At 37.5% G+C, this 20,612-nt stretch overlaps 1 pseudogene; it reads left to right on the plus strand.

Moving 5' to 3' along the window:
- The window catches only part of LOC114028262, a 69,312-nt pseudogene that overhangs the window by 17,458 nt on the left and 31,242 nt on the right, over window positions 1-20,612 (plus strand).

A 20,612-nucleotide genomic window follows, 5' to 3' on the forward strand; every position in this document is an offset into this window, starting at 1 on the left:
ATCTATCTATCTATCTATCTATCTATCTATCTATCTATCTATCTATCATATATCTTCCTATCATCTCTATCTGTTTCTGACTCTGTCAGTCTATCTCTGTTTACCTCTGTCTTTATGTGTCTGTCTCTGTCTCCTTTCTTTTTTTCTTCTTTCCTTCCTTTGTCCCTTCCCCTCCCCCCCTTTCTCTATCATTAGGGTGAGCATTATGTCTAACTTGAGATTCAGAGCAGGCCGGGGCAAGTAAGGATATATAGGAGTAAGAGGAGAAGGCAGAAGAAATCAGAATCTGGAAGGGTCAACTGGCTGTAGCATCTATGTAGGCTCCTAGACTAGACTGTAAGCTCTCTGAAGGCAAGAACACATTCCTATGTATTACAAATTAAATACTTCTTTCCATCAATTGATTCATGACTCAGCAGGAAAAAAAAACAACAAAGAAGAAATCCCTACAGAGAAGTTACCCTTCAGTCTTGTTTCTCTAAGCTTTTTGGACAGCTGAAATTCTATCCTTTCCTGTAGCATTTCCAGTTCACTGGCCTCTTGCCTTTAAACTCAAAGTGACATGTCCCCAATGGGGGGCAGGTCAAGCTCAGCAGGACAGTTCCACATCCTAGGATAGTCTGCACACTAGGGCAGCTTAGGGTTAATCGGAATAGCAAGTGAGGCAGGCCAGAGACAGCCAAGGTTTTATACTGATGAGAGGATTCTCACATGGCTATGTGTTTGGTTTCTCATCTCTGATATGACAGGAACAGGGAGTCTGACCAAACAGAACAACCTCCATTGCTTCTTCCCCATTTTTTAATATGGCCTATGAAAATATCAAATGTCAAAAATTCCAGAAGTTTACACAAAAGAGTAAGACAAAGGGTTCACAACAAGAAGAAGTGGAATATAGTCTAGTAAAGAGGAATCTTCATGCAAAAGGGATAAGTTTTCCCTTTCCCACAAAACAGAAATTTCTCTTATTACCACTGGGCTAGTCACTTAACAATTCTGAATCTTAGTTTCCTGTCTATATAATAAAGATAATAATACTTGCTCACCTTCTCCCACAGAGCTTTTGTGAGGAAAATTCTTTGTCCCTATAAAAACTCAGTAAACATAAGCTATTGTTACTGAAGCTCTCCAAAAAAATGACTCACAAGCACAGAAGACAATTCCAGGAATGATTTTTTTTCAAAATGTTGCAGCTGTTGGTAATATCATTAGATCCAGTGCCTTACTCTTCCCACCATGATTCCCAAACTCTGAAGTCTGTGGATTATCCTAGTTACATTTTGTTTGGCCTTCTTCCCTTCCTCTAAATCCAATATATCCTTTACTACCCCAACCTCAGGATTCCTCAAGGAGGCCTCCTGTTATGTGAATTAAACCATATGCCTGATAAAGGCCTGCTGCTTTTAACGTCGCTAACTAATAGAGGTAGGTACTGATCCAGTTTTGTCTTTGTCCTCAAACCTAGCATACAGTGAGGTATGTAATATATACTTAATAAATTTTGGAACAATGATTGATTCACTGAAATGGGTAGCTTTTCAAGGTGACTTAATTGAAGGAGATAATTGTCATTCAGATGTATAGTTTCTGATGAGTTTGTTTAAAAAATATCAATGACATTACCTTTCCAAACATATTTTTTCCAATCACATCTCATATCACATGATATTTTCAATAATATTACAGAGTTTTACTGCGGAGTGGGACAGGGAGGTATAAGGGAAGTCTACATTTTTTAAAACATTTTTTTCTTTCAAGAGTCAAAAAACAAAGTTTCTTCAAAATATTGATATCAAAACTGTGCAAACATTTGAAAATATACAGTGTGAATGAAGTGTAACTATAAGGGGATAATGTGATTGAAAAAGTAGCATATAATTTATACATATATGGAGAAATTATATAGATACATGCAGGTGTACATTTTTATTTCTGTATCCCCAAACCTAGCATAATGTGAGGTGTATAGTAGACAATAAATGCTAAATTCTGGAGGATGGATTGATTGATTGAAGTAGTAGTTTTATATCTCTCTGTGTGTGCATGTATGTATATGTGTATATATGTATATATATATATACACACATACACATATTTACATTCATGTGTATATATGTGATTGTCATACACACACATACATGCAAGAGAAGAGAGGAGGCAGGGAAGGAGGAGAGAAAGACTCATAATGAAGATTCATCAAAGGGAATTGGGGGGCGAAGCCAAGATGGTGGAGGGAAAGCAGTGACTGTCTTGAGCTCTCTCCCAAAGCCCTCCAAATACCTAAAAAAAGTCTCTAAACAAATTCTAAAGCAGCAGAACCCACAAAAAGACAGAGTGAAACAAATTTCTAGCCAAAGACAGCCTGGATGGTGGATCAGAAAGGTATATCGCGCTGGGCAGGGAGAGGAGCGCAGTTCAGCATGGGTGCGCAGGCCGCAGAGACCCTGGAGCAGGCGTCAGAGGACTGAATCGCAGGCAGCTGTGGTGGTTTCCAGACTTCTCAACCCCTAAACGCCAAAGACAACTTAGAAAGTCAGTGGGAAAAGTCTGTGGCGGTGAGGGAGGAGCTAGGTCTCAGCTGCAAGTCTTGAGCGTGGCCTGGGGCCACGGTTTTTTCCTGAGCTTCTGGCCCATAGACTGAGGGGGAATCCAGTGGCTGATCAGAGGGGGATTGCAGGGATCTCTTTGCCAGGGCTGAGGCAGGAATCTCCTGCTTTACCTGTGCTTGGATCTGGGTCACAGTTCTGAGGGGCAGTCCTGGGGTGAGAAGGAGCACTGGTGCAGTGGAACTTGCTGTGGTGGTGGAGAGAAAACACCTCACCCCTTATCATACCGCCTTGGAAGAACTCAAAATTTACAGGTCCCTAGAAGTATCTCTGAAAACATCTGTACAAACCCCCGAAGCTTGGGACAGTACACTCTTTACATTGGAAGCAGACTTTTACCTTAACAAAGAGTTTAAAACTCAAGTAATTGGTTGGGATCATGAGTAAGCAGTGCAAAAAGAGTCAGACTATATTATCTTACTTTGGTGACAAAGAAGATCAAAACATACAACCAGAAGAAGACAACAAAGCCAAAGCTCCTACATCCAAAGCCTCCAAGAAATATATGAATCAGTCCCAGGCCTTGGAAGAGCTCAAAAGGGGTTTTGAGAAGCAAGTAAGAGAAGTAGAGGAAAAACTGAGAGTGATGCAAGAAAATCATGAAAAACAAGTCAACAGCTTGCTAAAGGAGACCCAAAAAAATACTGAAGAAAATAATACCTTAAAAAATAGCCTAACCCAAATGGCAAAAGAGGTCCAAAAAGCCAATGAGGAGAAGAATGCCCTAAAGAGCAAAATTGGCCAAATGGAAAAGGAAGTCCAAAGGATTACTGAAGAAAATACTTCCTTAAAAATTAGAATAGAGCAATTGGAAGCTAGTGACTTTATGAGAAATCAAGACACTGTAAAACAAATCCAAAAGAATGAAAAATTAGAAAACAATGTGAAATATCTCATTGGAAAAACAACTGACCTGGAAAATAGATTCTGGAGAAAGAATTTAAAAATTATTGGACTATCTGAAAGCCATGATCAAACAAAAAGCCATCATCTTTCAACAAATGATCCAGGAAATCTGTCCTGATATTTTAGAACCAGAGGGAAAAATAGAAATGGAAAGAATCCACCAATCTCCTCCTGAAAGAGATCCCCAAAGGAAAACTCCTAGGAATATTGTGGCCAAATTCCAGAGTTCCCAGGTCAAGGAGAAAATATTACAAGCAGCCAGAAAGAAACAATTCAAGTATTGTGGAAACACAATCAGGATAACACCAGATTTAGCTGCTTCTACATTAAGGGACCACAGGGCATGGAGTATAATATTCCAGAGAGCAAAGGAGAAAGGATTACAACCAAGAATCACCTGCCCATCAAAACTGAGTATAATCCTTCAGGGGAAAAATGGTCATTCAGTGAAATAGAGGACTTTCAAGCATTCTTGATGAAAAGACCAGAGTTGAATAGAAAATTTGATTTTCCAGTACAAGACTCGAGTGGAACATGAAGAAGTAAACAGGAAAGAGAAATCAGAAGAGACTTATTAAGGTTGAACTGTTTACCTTCCTGCATGGAAAGATGATATTTGTAACTCATGAGACCTTTGTCAGTATTCGGGTAGTTGGAGGGGAAAAAATTATATGTATGTATAGATAGATATAGATAGATAGATAGAGGGCACAGGATGAGTTGAAAATGAAGGGGTTATATCTGGAGAATAAAATTAAGGGGTGAGAGAGGAATATACTAGGAGAAGGAGAAAGGGAGAGGTAGAATGGGGTAAATTATCCCACAAAAAAACAAACCAGAAAAAAAAGGCTCTTACAGTGGAGGGGAAATGGGGGAAGGTGAGAGGGAATGAGTGAATCCTATTCTCATAGGATTTGACTTAAGGAGGGAATAACATACACATTCTATTGGGTGTGGAAATCTGTCTTACCCTACAGGTAGTGGGGGAAGGGGACAAGAGAGTAGGGGAATGATAGAGAGGAGGGCAGATTGGGAAAGGGAGTAATCAGAAACAAATACTTCTGAGGAGGGACAGGGTCAAAAGAAAGAATAGAATAAATGGGGGGCAGGATAGGATTAAGGGAAATAGAGTTAGTTTTTCACAGCATGTCTACTATGGAAGTGTTTTGCATAACTGCACATATATAATCTACATTTAGTTGCTTGCCTTATCAATGAGGGTGGGTGGGGAGAGAGGAAGGGACAAAATTTGGAACCCAAAGTTTTAGAAACACATGTTTAAAAAAATGTTTTCACATGCAACTGGGAAATAAGAAATACAGGAAATAGGGTACAGAAATCCATCCTGCCCTACAGGAAAATTGGAGGGGAAGGGGATAAGAGAAGGGGGGGGAGAGATAGAAGAGAAGGTTGACTAGGGGAAGGGGTATTTAGAATGCATGCCATCTTGGGGTGGGGGGAGGGGTGAGATGGGGTGAAAATTTAGAACTCAAAATCTTGTGGAAGTAAATGTTGAAAACAAAAAAAAAAATTTTAAAAATTAAAAAAAAAGATTCATCAAAGAAGACAAGATGAGAGGTCTGATAAGTAGGAGGAGAACCAGGAAGGACCCATGCCATGAAAACAGAAACAAGAGAGTATCAAGGAAGAAGAAGGTGATTTCACTGTCAAAGTCTTCTGAGAGGTCAAGAAGATTGAGAACTGAGAAAAGGCCATTACATTTGACTGTTAAGGGACTGTTAGTAACTTTGGGGGAGAAAAAGTCCTTTTGGTATCTAAGAAATAGCAGGACAATGTAAGGAAAATTCCCAACATGTTTGAATTACTTCTTTGTTATGAATTTATAAGAAGAAATGAAAAAGAGTACCTCAATCTGGGCAGGGTTGCACAGTTTGCTGTATATTTCCAATTCCCTTTTTTTTCTCAGATGCTCATCAAGGAGCTCACAGAGGCCATGACATACTGGAGTATTAATGTAAAAAATGCACGTAGTTGGGTGTTACTTTGAAATCAAACAAATAAAGAACAGCACAGTTCAATAGAAAGAGCTCTGTGCCCATTTGGGGGTGTGCCCATACCCATGGATTCTTAAAGAAGTCCCTCTCCTTCTCTAGATCTCATTTTCTTCACATACAAAAAAGGGGATTGGACTATACACTAGTTGAGCTCTCTTTCACCTCTAAAATTCTTTGAGCACATGCATGGATCATAGCTTCCAAAATGCTGAGATGTGTAACAGTATCAATCAGTATATAACAGATATATAAAAGTCTGGTTGGTTCTAGTCAAGGACTTAACACTTTCACAACATCGACTGTCATCATACATCAATACTTTATGGGAGTGGGAACTCCCTCCACTGTTCCGGTTCATGATGCATCCATAACTCATGATCTTAATAAGATCTATCTATATAAGAACTATCTAAGACTTAGATAGTTGCCTGAGACCCAGAAAGGTTATTCAACTTGTGCTTGGTCACACAGATCATGAATCAGAGTCAGAACTTGAACCCATATCTTCTTTGTTCCAAATCCATCACTTTAACCACAATACCACATGGCCTCTTTTTTTTAAAATTTATATGAAAAGACTATGGAAGCTGGCCCATCCAATTATATTTTTCTCTTTGTCTTAGGAGTGAGATACATTACTACTGATTGATGTTGCTAGTGCCTTCACTTTATCATGCTTTTATATATGCCTGGATCATACTTTCCACAGCAATCAGCATGGAGATAGTCACTTTCAATAGTATGAAATTCTTCTGACAGCATGTAAATCATCTCTTTTCAAAACATAAATGTTATTTTGTCAAAGAAGGTCATCCTTTAAATTTCTATAAGTCATTGACCCATTTCAAGATTTTCTTTGAAATTAAAAAAGAAATGTTTTATTCTTATCTTCTAAGAATAACCTCTTTGTAAGCAACTGAAAATTGGTTATATAGCACAGCCCTCCTACATCTAACAAATATCTCTGAGTACTAAAAAATAAGTTTTTCACTTCAGGCCTAGCCTTCCTCATAGATGAGAAAGTTCAGGTGTTAATTGGTACTGAAATACTAGGAAGGACACAAAAGGACAAAAGGCATTGGAGGCCAGCAAATTTACTGTCTCTCAAATACTGAATATTTTTGACTGAACTCATTTCCTTGTTCCCCACCCACTGTGTCCTTAATTCATTGTGTATGTGGTAAATGCAATGCAAAGTACAGACTAATTCTGGGTACCAAGTCAGGCTGTGTAACTAAGTAATCCAGATTTGTATTGGAAGAGTCGATCAATTTTTCGATTCATGATGAGAGGTTAGTTCATTTTGAAGTGTTCACAATTCATTTAAAGCAAAAATAAATACCACCACCACCAACAACAACAAAACCTTAACATTTTATTTGACACAGTATTTTTAGCTATCATTTTTGGAAAAGGTTATACAAAAAAACCATTGCTTTCTATAATTTAAGACTTTTTGATTATTAAGTGACAAAATTTTTTTTCGTAAAACTTATAAATTTTAATTTATTTGCTAAAACTCTGGCTTATTTTCTCCCTGAAAATATCTCCCAATTTCTTTTCCTGTGGAAGCATAGATTAAGAATTAGAAGAGACCTTAAAGACAAATCATGTCCTTCAAAACCTTTATTATATTGAAACTGGGGTCCTGAGAAACCATAGGATCATAGGGGGAAGGCGGTTTACATGTCAATGAGCACAATGCCTTCCTTTTATAGATGAGGAAACTGAGGTCCTGAGAAATCATAGAATCATAGCTGGAAGGAGGCTTGCAGGTCAATGAGCACAATGCCTTCCTTTACAGATGAGGAAACTGAGGTCCTGGGAAGTTTGGTGACTTTAGTCAGTTAACAAGTACTTGTTAGGTACCTACTATGTGTCAGACATTGTACTAAGCACTTGCCCAAGATTAGCCAAGATGGCAGAACTCATGTGATGCAATGGAAAGTTTGGGATTTGGGCTTGGAGAATCTAGGTTTAAATCCTGGATCTTCTTGAGCATGTCACTGTCACCTTAGCTTAGATTTCTAATGCCTAAAGTAAAGTGTATGGACTGGATGACCTCTCAGGTCCTGTCTAGTGTTCAGTCTATGAGCCTATGATTTAAACCCAAGGTTCTCTGACTGTAGATCTAGCATTCCTTCCTTTGGTACCACACTGCTTACAAATCCGTATTGAAAAAATAGTAGGAAGAGGTAATTCTTTTTTCTTGAAATCACCTCCCCTTTTCAAAATAGCTGGTATTTACTCATCAGTGTGTGATCTATCTCTCCAGTAGAATGAAGAAGAACCCTGAGGGAAGCTTTGTCTTCATGATCTCAATATCTAGCATAGTGCTTTGCTCTTAATAAAGACTTTTTTTTTTGAGGGCAGAGTCAAGATGGCTGAGAAAAGGCAGCAATTCACCCAAGCTCCCTCAAACCTCCCTAAACACCTTTAAATAATGTCATTAAATTAAATTCCTGGAACAGCCGAACCCAGAAAAGGACAGGCTGAAATAATTTTCCAGCCAAAGACAACCTAGAAGTTTGGCAGGAAATGTCTGTTGCACCTGAATGAGAGTGGAGCACAGTCAGGCCCAGGTCATGCCAGCGCAGCCCCCAGGACAGCAAACCAGGAGCAGATCTCAGGAGCCATTGAATTAGTAGGAGTAACAGCTACTTTTTGGAGCTCTCAACCCACAGACAGTAAGGGAATTGAACAACTTGTCAGAAGGAAATTACAGGAGTCACTTTGCTAGCACTTGGGGCAGGACTCTAGTGCTTTGCCTATATTTGGATCTTAGTCCCAGTACTGGGTGGCAGTCTCAGGGTGAGGAGGAGAACTAGCATACCAGAGCTGGAGGCCATAGTGGAGTGGGGACCCTCCTCCCAGTTTCAGGGCAGAAAAGAGTGCTTGCTTTTGGTTGCTCACAGATAAGAGCAAAGGCCAGGAGAGTAGTAAACATACCTCTCTTTAGATCATACTACTTTTGAGGAACTGAAAATTTACAAGTCTCTAGAAGTACCTCTGAAAATAGCCACATAAAACCCCTGAAGCTTGGGACAATGTGCTCTCCACTCTGGAAGCAGAGTCCCACTTTATCAAAGAGTTAAAAATCAAGAAATAGGCTGTAAAAATGAGCAAACAACAGAAAAAAACTCTGACCATAGAAAGTTCCCGTGGTAACAAGGATGATCAAAATATACACTCAGAAGAAGATAACAAAGTCAAACTCATAGATCCAAAGCCTCCAAGAAACATATGAATTGATTTTAGGCCACGGAAGAGCTCAAAAGGATTTTGAAAATCAAGTAAGAGACATAAAGGAAAAATTGGGAAGAGAAATGAGAGTTATGAAAGAAAATCATGAAAAAAATTTAGAGTCAAGAGCTTGGTAAAGGATACCCAAAACAGTACTGAAGAAAACAAAACCTTAAAAGACAAACTAGGCCAAATGACAAAAGAAGTACAAAAATGCAATAAGGAGAAGCATGCCTTAAAAAGCAGAACTGGCCAAATGAAATAAAGAGGAATAGAATTCACTGAAGGAAAAAAAAAAACTCCTTAAAAAGTAGAATTGACCAAATGGAAAAGGAGGTAAAAAAGCTCACCGAAGAAAATAATTTCTTAAAAGTTAGAATTCAGCAAATGGAAGCTAATGGCATTATGAGAAATCAAGAAAAAAATAAAAAAGTCAAAAGAATGAAAAAAAAATAGAGGACAATGTGAAATATCTCATTGGAAAAAAACTGACCTGAAAAATAGATCTAGGAGAGATAATTTTACAATTATTGTACTACCTAAAAGCCATTACAAAAAAAAAGAGACTAGACACCATCTTTCAAGAAATTATCAAGGAAAACTACTCTGATATTTTGAAAAAGAGGGTAAAGTAAAAATTGAAAGAATCCACCGATCACCGATCCCAAAATGAAAACTCCTAGGAATATTATCGCCAAATGCCAGAGCTCCCATATCAAGGAGAAAATATATTAAGCAGTCAGAAAGAAATAATTCAAATATTGTGGAGTCATCAAGATAATACAAGATTTAGCAGTTTCTACATTAAAGAATCAGAGAACTTGGAATATATTACAGAGGACAAAGGAGCTAGGATTATAACCAAGAATCACCTACCAGCAAAACTGAGTGTAATCATTCAGGGAGAAATGGCATTCAATGAAATAGAACACTTCCAAGCATTCTTGATAAAAAGACCAGAGCTGAATAGAAAATTTGTCTTTCAAATATAAGATTCAAGAGAAGCATAGCAAGGTAAACAGGGAAGGGAAATCATAAGGGACTTGATAAGATTAAACTATTTTTATTCTTGCATGGAAAGATGATACTTGTAACTCATAAAAACTTTCTCATTATTAAGGCAGTTAGAAGGAGTATATATAGACAGAGGGTACAAGTGTGAGTTGAATAAGAAGGGATGATATCTAAAAAAATAAAATTAAGGGATGAGAGGGGAATGCACTGGGAGAAAGAGAAAGGGATAGGTAGAATGGAGCAAATAATTTGGCATAAAAGAGGCAAGAAAAAGTTTTTACAATGGAGGGGAAGAGATGAGAAGTGGGAGGTGACTGAACCTTACTCTCACCAATATTGGCTCAAAGATGGCATAACATTCATACTCACTTAGGTATAAAAATCTATCTTACCCTACAGGAAAATAGGAGGAGAAGGGGAAAAAGAGAAGGAGGTGGGGTGATAGAAAGTAGAATAGATTGGGGGATATGATAGTCAGAAGTAAAACACTTTTGAAGGGGGTAAGGGTGAAAGGAGAGAGTTAATAGAAAAAAATGGGAGAATAGGATGGAGTTAGCAATAGTAACTAGGAAAAAAATTGAAGCAAGTTTCTCTGATGAAGGCCTCGTTTCTCAAAGGTATAGAGAACTTAGTCAAATTTATAAAAGCAAGAGTCATTCCCCAATTGATAAATGATCAAAAGATATGAACAGTTTTTAGATGAAGTAATCAAAGCTATCTATAGCCATATGAAAAAAAAATCACTATTGATTGGAGAAATGCAAATTAAAATAATTCTGATGTACTACCTCATACCTATTAGATTGGCTTATAGGACAGTAAAGGAAAATGACAAATGTTGGAGGGCATGTGAGAAAAACAAGATGCTAATGCACTGTTGGTAGAGTCGTGAACTGATTCAGCCATCTGATAACACAATTTGGAGCTATGTCCAAAGAGCTGTAAAATCATGCATACCCTTTGACATTGCAATACTGCTACTAGGTCTGTATCCAAAAAGAGACAAAAAAAACTAAAAGGAAAAGGACCTATATGTATAAAATATTTATAGCAGCTCTTTTCTGCTGGCAAAGAATGGGAAATTGAGGGGATGCCCATCATTTGAGGAATGGCTCAACAAATTATAGTATGTGACTATAATGGGATACTATTGTGTTATAAGAAATGATGAGCAGGATGCTCTCAGAAAAAAACCTTGAAAGGTTTATGTGGACTAATACAAAGTGAAATGTACTGTGTATTAAGCAATAGCAACATTGTAAGGTGATCAGCTATGAATGATTGAGCTATTCACAGCAATACAATGACTCGGGACAACTCTAAAAGACTTAGGATGAAAAATGCTATCCATCCCCAGAGAAAAAACCTGATTATGTTTGAATACTTCTCTTAATTTTCTTTATTTTTTATTTACTTTTATTGAGTTTTTTTGGGAGAAGTCTATGTTTCTTTTTTTCACAACATGTCTAATGTGGAAATACACTTTGCATGACTACACGTGTATAACCTATATTGAATTGCTTGCCTTCTCAATGAGGGGGGTGAGGAGAGAGGAAGTGAGAGAATTTGGAACTCAAAGTTTTAAAAACTGATGTTAAAAATTGTTCTTGCATGTAACTAGGGAAAAAAATACTAAATTAAAAAAATAAAACAACAGGAATACTTCTATTCAAACAGAAAAAGATGATATGATAATAATGGTACTACCAGGATTAATTAATGAAGTAATGCTAGGATTTATATAGTGTTTTAAGGTTTGCAAAATATATTTCATCCTCATAATTTAAAAAAAAAGTTTTTTAGTTCAAATTCTCCATTACATTGTTTATGCCATACTTCTACTAATAAAAACAATTCACATTTAGGTAGGACTTTAAGACTGAGAGAGTGATTCTCTCACACTAACTTTATGCTACAAATTATGGGCTATGTGGGCATAGAGGGAAGAGCACTGGACTTGGAGACAAAATATTACTGAATCCAAATACCGCCTTCAAATACTTACTGGACTGATCTACTTGTCATTTGTTGTTGTTGTTCAGTGACTTTAGTTGTGTCTGACTCTCCATGACCCCATTTGGGGTTTTCTTAGCAAAGATAATGGAGTAGTTTGCCATTTCCTTCCCCAGCTCATTTTACATATGAGGAAACTGAGGCAAATAGGGTTAAGTGACTTGCCCAGGGTCACACAGCTGATAAGTATCTGGGGCAGGATTTGAACTAGGTCCTCCTGACTCCAGGCCCCCGTGCTCCATCCACTGGGCAACCTAACTGCCTTTTATTTATCATTGAAAAGTCACTTCACCTGATTGAGGATCAGTATTCTCAATTGTAAAGTGGGAAGAATAATAAAAGATTTTATTATGCCAAAATTGTAGTGAAGTTTTAAGCTATTAAGACACCCTTTTTAATGTTTTCTTTTGCAAAGAATATCATTCCATGTGAGTAGCTTAGTGGGATTGTGAATAAAACATTTGACTGAGAATCAAGAAGGAATGAGCACAAATCCTGCCTCAGATACTTACTAAATGTGTGATCCTGGGCAAGTAATTTAACCTCCCTTAGCCTCAGTTTCCTCATCTATAAAACAAGGATAATAATTATGCCCACCCCACAAATCATTCACTGGGTCAAGTGAGATAATATTTGTAAAAACCTTTGCAAACTGAAAGTATGAGTGCTGGCTATTATTATAGTTATTTTTGAACTTCACAACAACACTGTGAGATAATTGTCACGGGTTCTAGAGCTGGGAAGCACCTCAGAAGCTATTTAGCCTAATCCCCTTATTTTACAGATGAGGAAGCAGTCTTAGAGAGTTGAAGTGACTTGCCCACAGTCATACAGCTAAGAAATAACAGAGGCAAGATTTCAACTCAGGTTACAATTCATTTGCAATCATCTATAAATATAGGATGCTGATATACTATCTACCTGTCAATGACTACTATTTTGATTAAAAATTAATTGTTCAGTGTTACTTAATGGTAGTTACTAGTTCTCTGGAGAGAAGGAAACTTTGTACCAAATTTTGTTTTTGCTGTTTTCATTAATTCAAATGAGCTCATGTCAGAGGGAAATGAGACAATGATTTTTTTTTCCCAAAGTAATTATATATTCTTTAAATTTTCACTGGGGTCAAAGCCAAGAAGCCATTGAGGCTTTTTCTACTCATCTTCAGAGCCTGCTCCAGGCTAAGGCAGAGGCAGGCAAGGACAGGACTGAAGGTTTGTCCTGATGGGTGACCCTTTTTGGTCACCCAAGAGATTAATTTGAAGTTGACAGGCATAATATCATAGGATTTCAGAGTTAGAAGGGATCTCTGTGCAGCAGTAGCATAGCAACAGTGATAAGAACAGACCTTAGAACAGGGTTTCTTAGTCTGAGGTCTGTATACATATATATATATATGTGTGTGTGTGTGTGTGTGTGTGTGTGTGTGTGTGTATGTATGTATGTATACATTGATACATACATAATATATACATAAAAAATACACAAATACATACATGTGTGCGCATATACACAGTGCATACAGGTTGTGTATGGACATGTGTTGTATGTATATGTTTTATATATATGTTTATATGCACATGTGTGTGGGTGTGGATATATATATATATTAATAGCTATATTTCAGTCAATCACTGAACATATATTAAACTCCAGCTATGTACCAGCCACTGTGCTAAGCCATAAGGACATAAATACATTTTTTTAAAGTCCCTGCCCTCAAAGAGCTTACAGTCTAATGGGGGAAGACATCTCACACACACACACACACACACACACACACACACACACACACACAAGCTGAAAGAGGATGGTTCCCAGCACAGGGGCATGATGGAAAAATCCAAAGTAGTCCAAAATCAATGTAGTTGGTGGAAAATGGGGAGGAGTGTTTTGAATCTCTTTATAAATAGAAGCCCAGATTCTCATGGCCTTGCTCTCCAGCTAGGGCATTCACAAAAAAAAAAAAGATTGAATGAGGGAGATAGAGGGAGGAGGGGATGAGGTACTGATGACATGTGAGTACAAGGCAGATTCAGACTTCCAGGATAATGTGATTTCCCCATGATGAGTTTATTGCAGAGAGAAGACATGATGTACAAGTACAGAAACAGTGTAGCTGGTGTGAAATGGAGAGAGATTTTGATTAATTTGGTTCAGTTTCCATTGTAATCTTATATATTTCATTTTATACATTTAAAAATATTATTCTCAACAGGGGTCCATAGCCTTCAGCACACTGCCAGAGGTGTCCCTGGCACAGAAAAAGTTCATAACCCCTTCTAAGAGTCAGTAATATTTGTTTTAAGAACTAACTCTGACACATTGGCTGTGTGACCCTAGACAAGTCACTTAATCTCTCAGTAGCCCCAGGTAGCTATCTAAGAATATACATTTCAGAGGAGTTGTCCACGTGCATCTACAGAGAGATTTTTTCCTCACTGGAAGTCTTCTACACCAATGAAATCACAGGTCCAGATAAATAACAAGGGGAGGAACCTGAGAAGCCATCCTGGAGTTCAACCCATAGCAGAACAAGAATTCCCCTCCTTCCAAATATCTGACAAGTTGTCATCCAGTCTTTGTTTCAAGGCTTCAAGTGATGGGGAAGCCATTCCCTTCTGTGGTAGCCCATTATAGCATTAGAACATGACCTTGTACTTGTCTTCCAAGTAACAATAAGTTTCCAAATCCTTTTCAGCAGATTGAATACATTTGTGCCACCAATTTCTGGCCTATTGAACAGACCTGTGATTTGGGACAGTTGCCGCAAAAACAGTAAACTCAGGTCTATGGCAGCAAAATGGAAATCAGTATTACTAAGCAACCTGCATGTCTTCGGAATAAAACTTATAACAAATTGTTCTTGGCGTTGTACATTGGCAGTGGAGATGAAAGGGAATTGTAGTTCTTGACAAGAAAATATAGAGATTGGACTACATTTTGATATATTTTCTGAGAGGAGCAGGAATTTTCATCTCAATGTCCTTAATTTAAATAATTTTAAAAGATTCAAGTATTTCCCTGACAGAATGTGAAATGTTCATGATGGTAGTTATCACAAGTCTAAAGTGAAAAAAGGCTATCTTTAAGGAATGAGAAGATGGAGAGCTGTAAGTGTGAAGTCAGCTCCAAGTTCAGGACAGGAGGGAAAAAAGGCTTATCTCCATCTTCCAGAGGTGCTTGCTAGGATTAATGTAGAAAAAGACCCCCAAAAGCCCCATATTCTTAACAGCAGCAAGGAATTTCCTTGCTTTCAAGATTTCCTTTATTTTTAATTTTTTTTCCCTACAAATGAACAAATTGCACCTGTAAAAGAAGTGGGCAGATCTATACCCAATGCAGGCCCTGGGGAAAAAGGAAGAGAAAAGAAAGTTTGTCTTCTATTTTTGTGCCTTTCCCTTCCCCCAATTATCAGCCTCTCTAGTTTCCTTCCAAGACCAGTTCAAATGTTAACTCTTGATTCTTGAGTTCTTCAGTTTGGTGAGTGAGTGCATGCCAACTCAACCATATATGTAGGTGACCCTGGGTTGGCGTCACATTCCATCAAGTCCCAAGAAACCAGAGCCTACCTGGGCATCTGGCCATTTGCCCTGCCAGCAAGCATGTGTCTCCTCTAACCACCTATTCCCTTTTACTCTGGGAATAGTAATCCAATCAATACTTACACTGCTACTAGAAAGAGCATTAAAACTGATAACCCTATGGATCTTTTTTCTAACCCTGTGAATCCACAGATGAAAACTTTCTTCCTTGCTTACCACTCTGCTATATAATAATAACTAGAATTTAAATAATGGTTTAAGATTTGTAGAACAAATTTATATGTGTGTAGTCACAGTAGTAATGGTAGTAGTGTAATAGTAGCAGTGGTGGTAGTAGTAGTCATCGTCATCATCATCGTGGTAGTGGTAGTGGTAGTGGCAGTGGCAGTGGTAGTAGCCATAGTAGAGGAGGAGGAGGAGTATCTCATTTTAACCTTACAATAATGGCACACACACATAAAAACATGTAGGCACTATTCGCTTTCTAGAAAATGAAATTCTCAGGTCTGGTTATCGTTCCTTTCCTAACATAATTAACCAATGGCTGGTTTTCCTTTGAATACTGATTGCCATTAAATTCACTCACCATTTACAAAGAGTGATTTTCTCCCATATTTTCTAAAGAGGGATAGTATCAATTGAGTTGATGTTAGTTTTAAAATCTGCTTCATAAGGATTTTGTATATAGTGACAAACAGATCTGGTGTGAGAAAAGATTTTTTCAAAAAAGATTCTTTTTTTCTTATGCAGCAGAAAAGACACTTTAGGACACTACAGAAGAGGCAAAGTAAAGGACACTGTATCGTGTTTTATAATAAAAAAAGGAGACCAAATTCAAATCCTTCAGTTGAATGGCTGTGGCAAGTCACTTAATCCCTCTGAGCCTCTCTGTTTTCTCATCTATAAAATGGGGATAATAATAGCACCTAGCTTACAAGGTTGTTGTTGGGATCAAATGACATGATTTGCAAAGTGCTCTCCAAACCTTAAAGTTCTACATATGTAAGCTATCTGTATGCTGTCAAATTATATATTTCCCTCTAATTAGACTTGTGTTTCCTCTAAAATAATCAGCATCTCAACTGAAGAATTGACTGCTGGAATAGTTATTAGGATGTAAGTCTACCAGTTGCTTATTTGGAATGTATTTATCAGATAAACAAGTAAGAAGATCCTCACTAACACCCATTTTTATTTTGCGTTCTAGTGGTGTCCATCACATTTAATATATTTCTTGGGTTGATTCCCCTTTGATTCTATTTATCAAGACTTGCAACTGTCAAAAGAACAAACAGGCAAGATGGAATTTTTGAAACTGTGATAAGCTTATTTTGGTTTTGCCCTAGAGATTGGCAATGATATTCCCACACAGTCTGGCTCGTAACCCTCTTGGTGACTAAGTTTTTCTTTGGAGTAAGACGGTGCATCATAGTCCATTTGTTAACTAGAACTAGAATTACTTCATTTTATTTAAAGGCCTAAGTAAACTACTCTATCTCTAATAACATCAAATTCTGACTATCAATGATGATGGTAATTGTCATGGTAGTAAAGATAGTGATGGTGAAATTAACAAGAGCCCATCACCAGAAGACTGGCCACCAGGCAATGATATTTTTTTCCCACAACAGCAAAGTATAGGGTGCTTCTGATAGACATTTGTAGCAGGGATAGCCATACTGATAAAATTCTAAAATCCTTGAAATTGCAGTGTGACATAGTAGATAGGGAGCTGGGCTTTGAATCAGGAAAGCCAGAATTCAGATATTGCCTCTGACTATCTGCATAACCCCAGGCAAGTCAATTCACTTCTCCACATCTCTAAAATGAATGGGTTGAAGGAACTGGACTACAAGCTTCCTTCTAGTGCTAAAAACATGAAGATTCCATGATCTGTGGGGCTGTCCTAACATCTATACACATAACACTTTGAAACATGAAGTGTTTTACATTACAATACCTGACAATTGCATGAGCTTTACAAAGTGTGTTGCATATGTTATCACATATGCTTCTTACAACAACCCTCTGAAGGAGAGTAAACGTTTTATTATCCCATTTTACAAGACAAAACTGAATATCAAAGTCTAAGTGAATTGTCCACGTTTTTGCAGTTAGTAAGATTCCAGTACAATTTTAACTCCCTAATCTATTATCCCAGTGTAATCTCTTTTGCTCCCCTTTTGATGCGGACATGTGAAGTCATTGGTTTTCAGAATTCCCAGTGAGGAAATAGCTTTTATTGGTGCAAACTACCAAATGTTCTCCAGCTTGTAATCTTAAACAACTGTCTACATATAAAAATTAGTTTATGTAAGTATCAAATAGAGCTTTCCTATTTTATGAAATAAAAATGTTTCTTGACCGAAACAAACCCTGGTATCTTAGACTATGCCAATGTAGAAGTCCTGGCAGGAAAGTCACACCACATTTGAAGAAATCCAAGGACAAGCTTGCTGCTAAGCAATTTGCCTAGCATCCAGTGACCAGCCTGGCTCATTTCAGAGAAGACTGTCAACAGGTTGCGGGGAAATGTATGTTTTAACCATAACACCCCTCAAGGGCCCCTAGCTAAGTTGTAAAAGGCCTGGAATTCACACTAGTGAAGCATCTAGATTACTCAGACTGCTAAAATCAAGGATTCTTGAAGTATTAAAATGAATAAAATACATCTAATTTGAATTGCATATGCACCAAAACAAAATGACCATACAAATAGTTTAGTCTAGAATTTAACCAAATTAACTCATTGGTTTTTTTTTGTTTTGTTTTGTTTTGTTTTGTGGGGGCACAAATAAGGGAGAGAACAGACATGAGACTTTATTGATGTGGTAAACTTCTGGGGAAAATCTATCAACTAACGCAAATGTGCATTTTCTCTCAGTATTTTAGTGGTAGAGTTGCCTGGTGTACCAAAAGGTTAGGAGACTTGTCCAAGGTCACATAGCCTTTATGTGTCAGAGAATTCCTTTTTCATTATACTTTTCTGAATCATCTCACCTTACCCTTTCCTTTCTTCACTCTCATTCAAGACATTTGCCTTGCTATATGATGGAAGGGAGAAGAGGAAAGGAGAGGAGAGGGGAGTAGAGAATGAAGAGACCTGAAAATTTGTTTCAGGACAATATTTGTTCCAGCCCCTTCCTTTTTGTCAAATTAAGAGGAAAGTTCCCTCTGACCAGTCAATTAGTGCCTGGTCAAGGGAGCAAAGACCGTTTTCCCACTTGGTCTCTTGCTTTCAACACAGTCTACATATTCTGTTGGAGTAAATTTAAGTCATTGAATGACAGCTGTCATCTGTCAGGTACCATATTCCTCTGATAGAATGAATGAATGAATTTATTGAGTACCCACTTATAGGGCAACTGTAGTCATGCATTCAAAGAGATTATATTCTAATAGGAAAAAAAACTATACATAGGGGAATGTTGGCAAGGAGAGATATTTTGGACAAGGAAGTTAGAAGGATGATGATTGGAAATATAAGGTCATAGGTTGGCATATCCTTTCCCAGAATGGTCATATTGATTTGATTACTATAATCATGTATTTTTGTTGTTTAGTCATTTTTCAGTCACGCCTGACTCTTTGTGACCTCATTTGTGGTTTTCTTGGCAGAGGTAATAAAATTGGTTTGCCATTTCCTTCCCTAGCTCATTTTTCAGATAAGGAAGTAAGGCAAACAGGGTTTAGTGACTTCCCCAGGGTCACATAGCTAGTAAATGTTTGAGGCAAGATTTGAACTCACAAAGTGGAGTCTTCCTGACTCATGGACAGGCACTCTATCCACTGTACCACCAATTGCCCATTCTCAGGGTTAGAGTGGCAAAATAGGAAAGGAGTTAAGGGAGAGAAGGCAGTATGTATATTGATTAGGAAGCAGCATGGTGGGTCTGGGTATGAGTAAGATAAGGTGAATGCTCACCAATCAGAAGGTTCCAGGGTTCCCGGATGGGACTTGATTTCTGTGTTGCAAGAGGAGGCTGGAGCACACAAACAGGGAGAGAGGGACAATGTTCTTGATCATTGGGTCCTTACATTTAACATTACTTTTTTTTTTCAATACAACCTAAATAGTATGTGTAAATGGCAATTGTGCACCAAAACCCTCTGAAGAATGCAGAACAAGAATAATGATCAGTCCTTGTTTTCAAGGAGCTTTTTAAGTTGGCCAGAGTAAGTTATGATGCAAAATATATAGAGATTGAATGTTCTGGTCATAACTTTAGTTTTATTCTGTATTGATGGTTGTCTTCCATCTTGTTAAAGATTTTTGCCCTCAAAGAATAGGTTCTTTTCTGATGGTTTGGGCTCTACAATAAGACCTTCCCAGCCACATTTTTTTGTATTCATTTTATTTTTATATCTCATGCATTTCCAAATATTCACCCCCTTACCCTCCCTCACCCTTCAACACATCCAGTGAGTCTTCCCTTATAACAATAATTTGCTAGTAGCTTAGTAAAATTTGTTCCCTTATAACAATGATTTGTTAGTGACTCAATAAAATTAAACCCAATATTCAACACTCATAGTACATTGCCTCTCCAATGAAGGGAGGGTGTTACCTTTTCTCATTTTTTATCTGAAGGCAAATGTAATGTTAATAAGTATACAACAGTCAGTTGTCTTTCATATTTTTTTCAGTTTAAATTCTTGTAGACATTATGTATGTCATTTTCATGGTTCTACCTACTTTACCCTGCATCATTCAATATAAGGATTCCTGTCATCAGGTCTTATGTTACACTAATATTCTGTTGCATTAATGTAGACTAATGGATCTATCTATTCTCTTATCAATGTCATCTCCCTTTGTTCCTAAAGTTTTGCTCCCACAAAAAAAAAAGTGTAGCTATGGATATTTTTAACATGTGTGGTACCACATTCTCTTACATGTTGTAACTTTGAAATCCTTACCACATGCCTAAGTATACACATTGTAGGGGGATCTCTGGGAAAAGGGGTACAGATATTTTACTCACTTTTAAAAGCAGAATCCCAAGTGGGTTTTCAGAATGGATGGACTAATCCACAGGCCCACAGCTATGGTATTAATGGGCTTATCTTCTTGTAGCCTATCCAATATCAACTATATCTTTTATCATCTTTACAAGGCAGCAGTTATTGATGTGTTTATTGAGTACTGTGTGAGCAACAGTCAAAGAATGACCTTGATCACAGACTCAGAAAACCTTCAAATCAAAAGAAATGCTTTATGATATTTAGTCTAATTCCCTCTTTTTGATATATGTGGAAACTGAGACCTA

This window comes from Vombatus ursinus, unplaced genomic scaffold (assembly GCF_900497805.2).
Source record: "Vombatus ursinus unplaced genomic scaffold, bare-nosed wombat genome assembly UNPS02014874.1, whole genome shotgun sequence".
In the NCBI taxonomy this organism is placed as follows: domain Eukaryota; kingdom Metazoa; phylum Chordata; class Mammalia; order Diprotodontia; family Vombatidae; genus Vombatus; species Vombatus ursinus.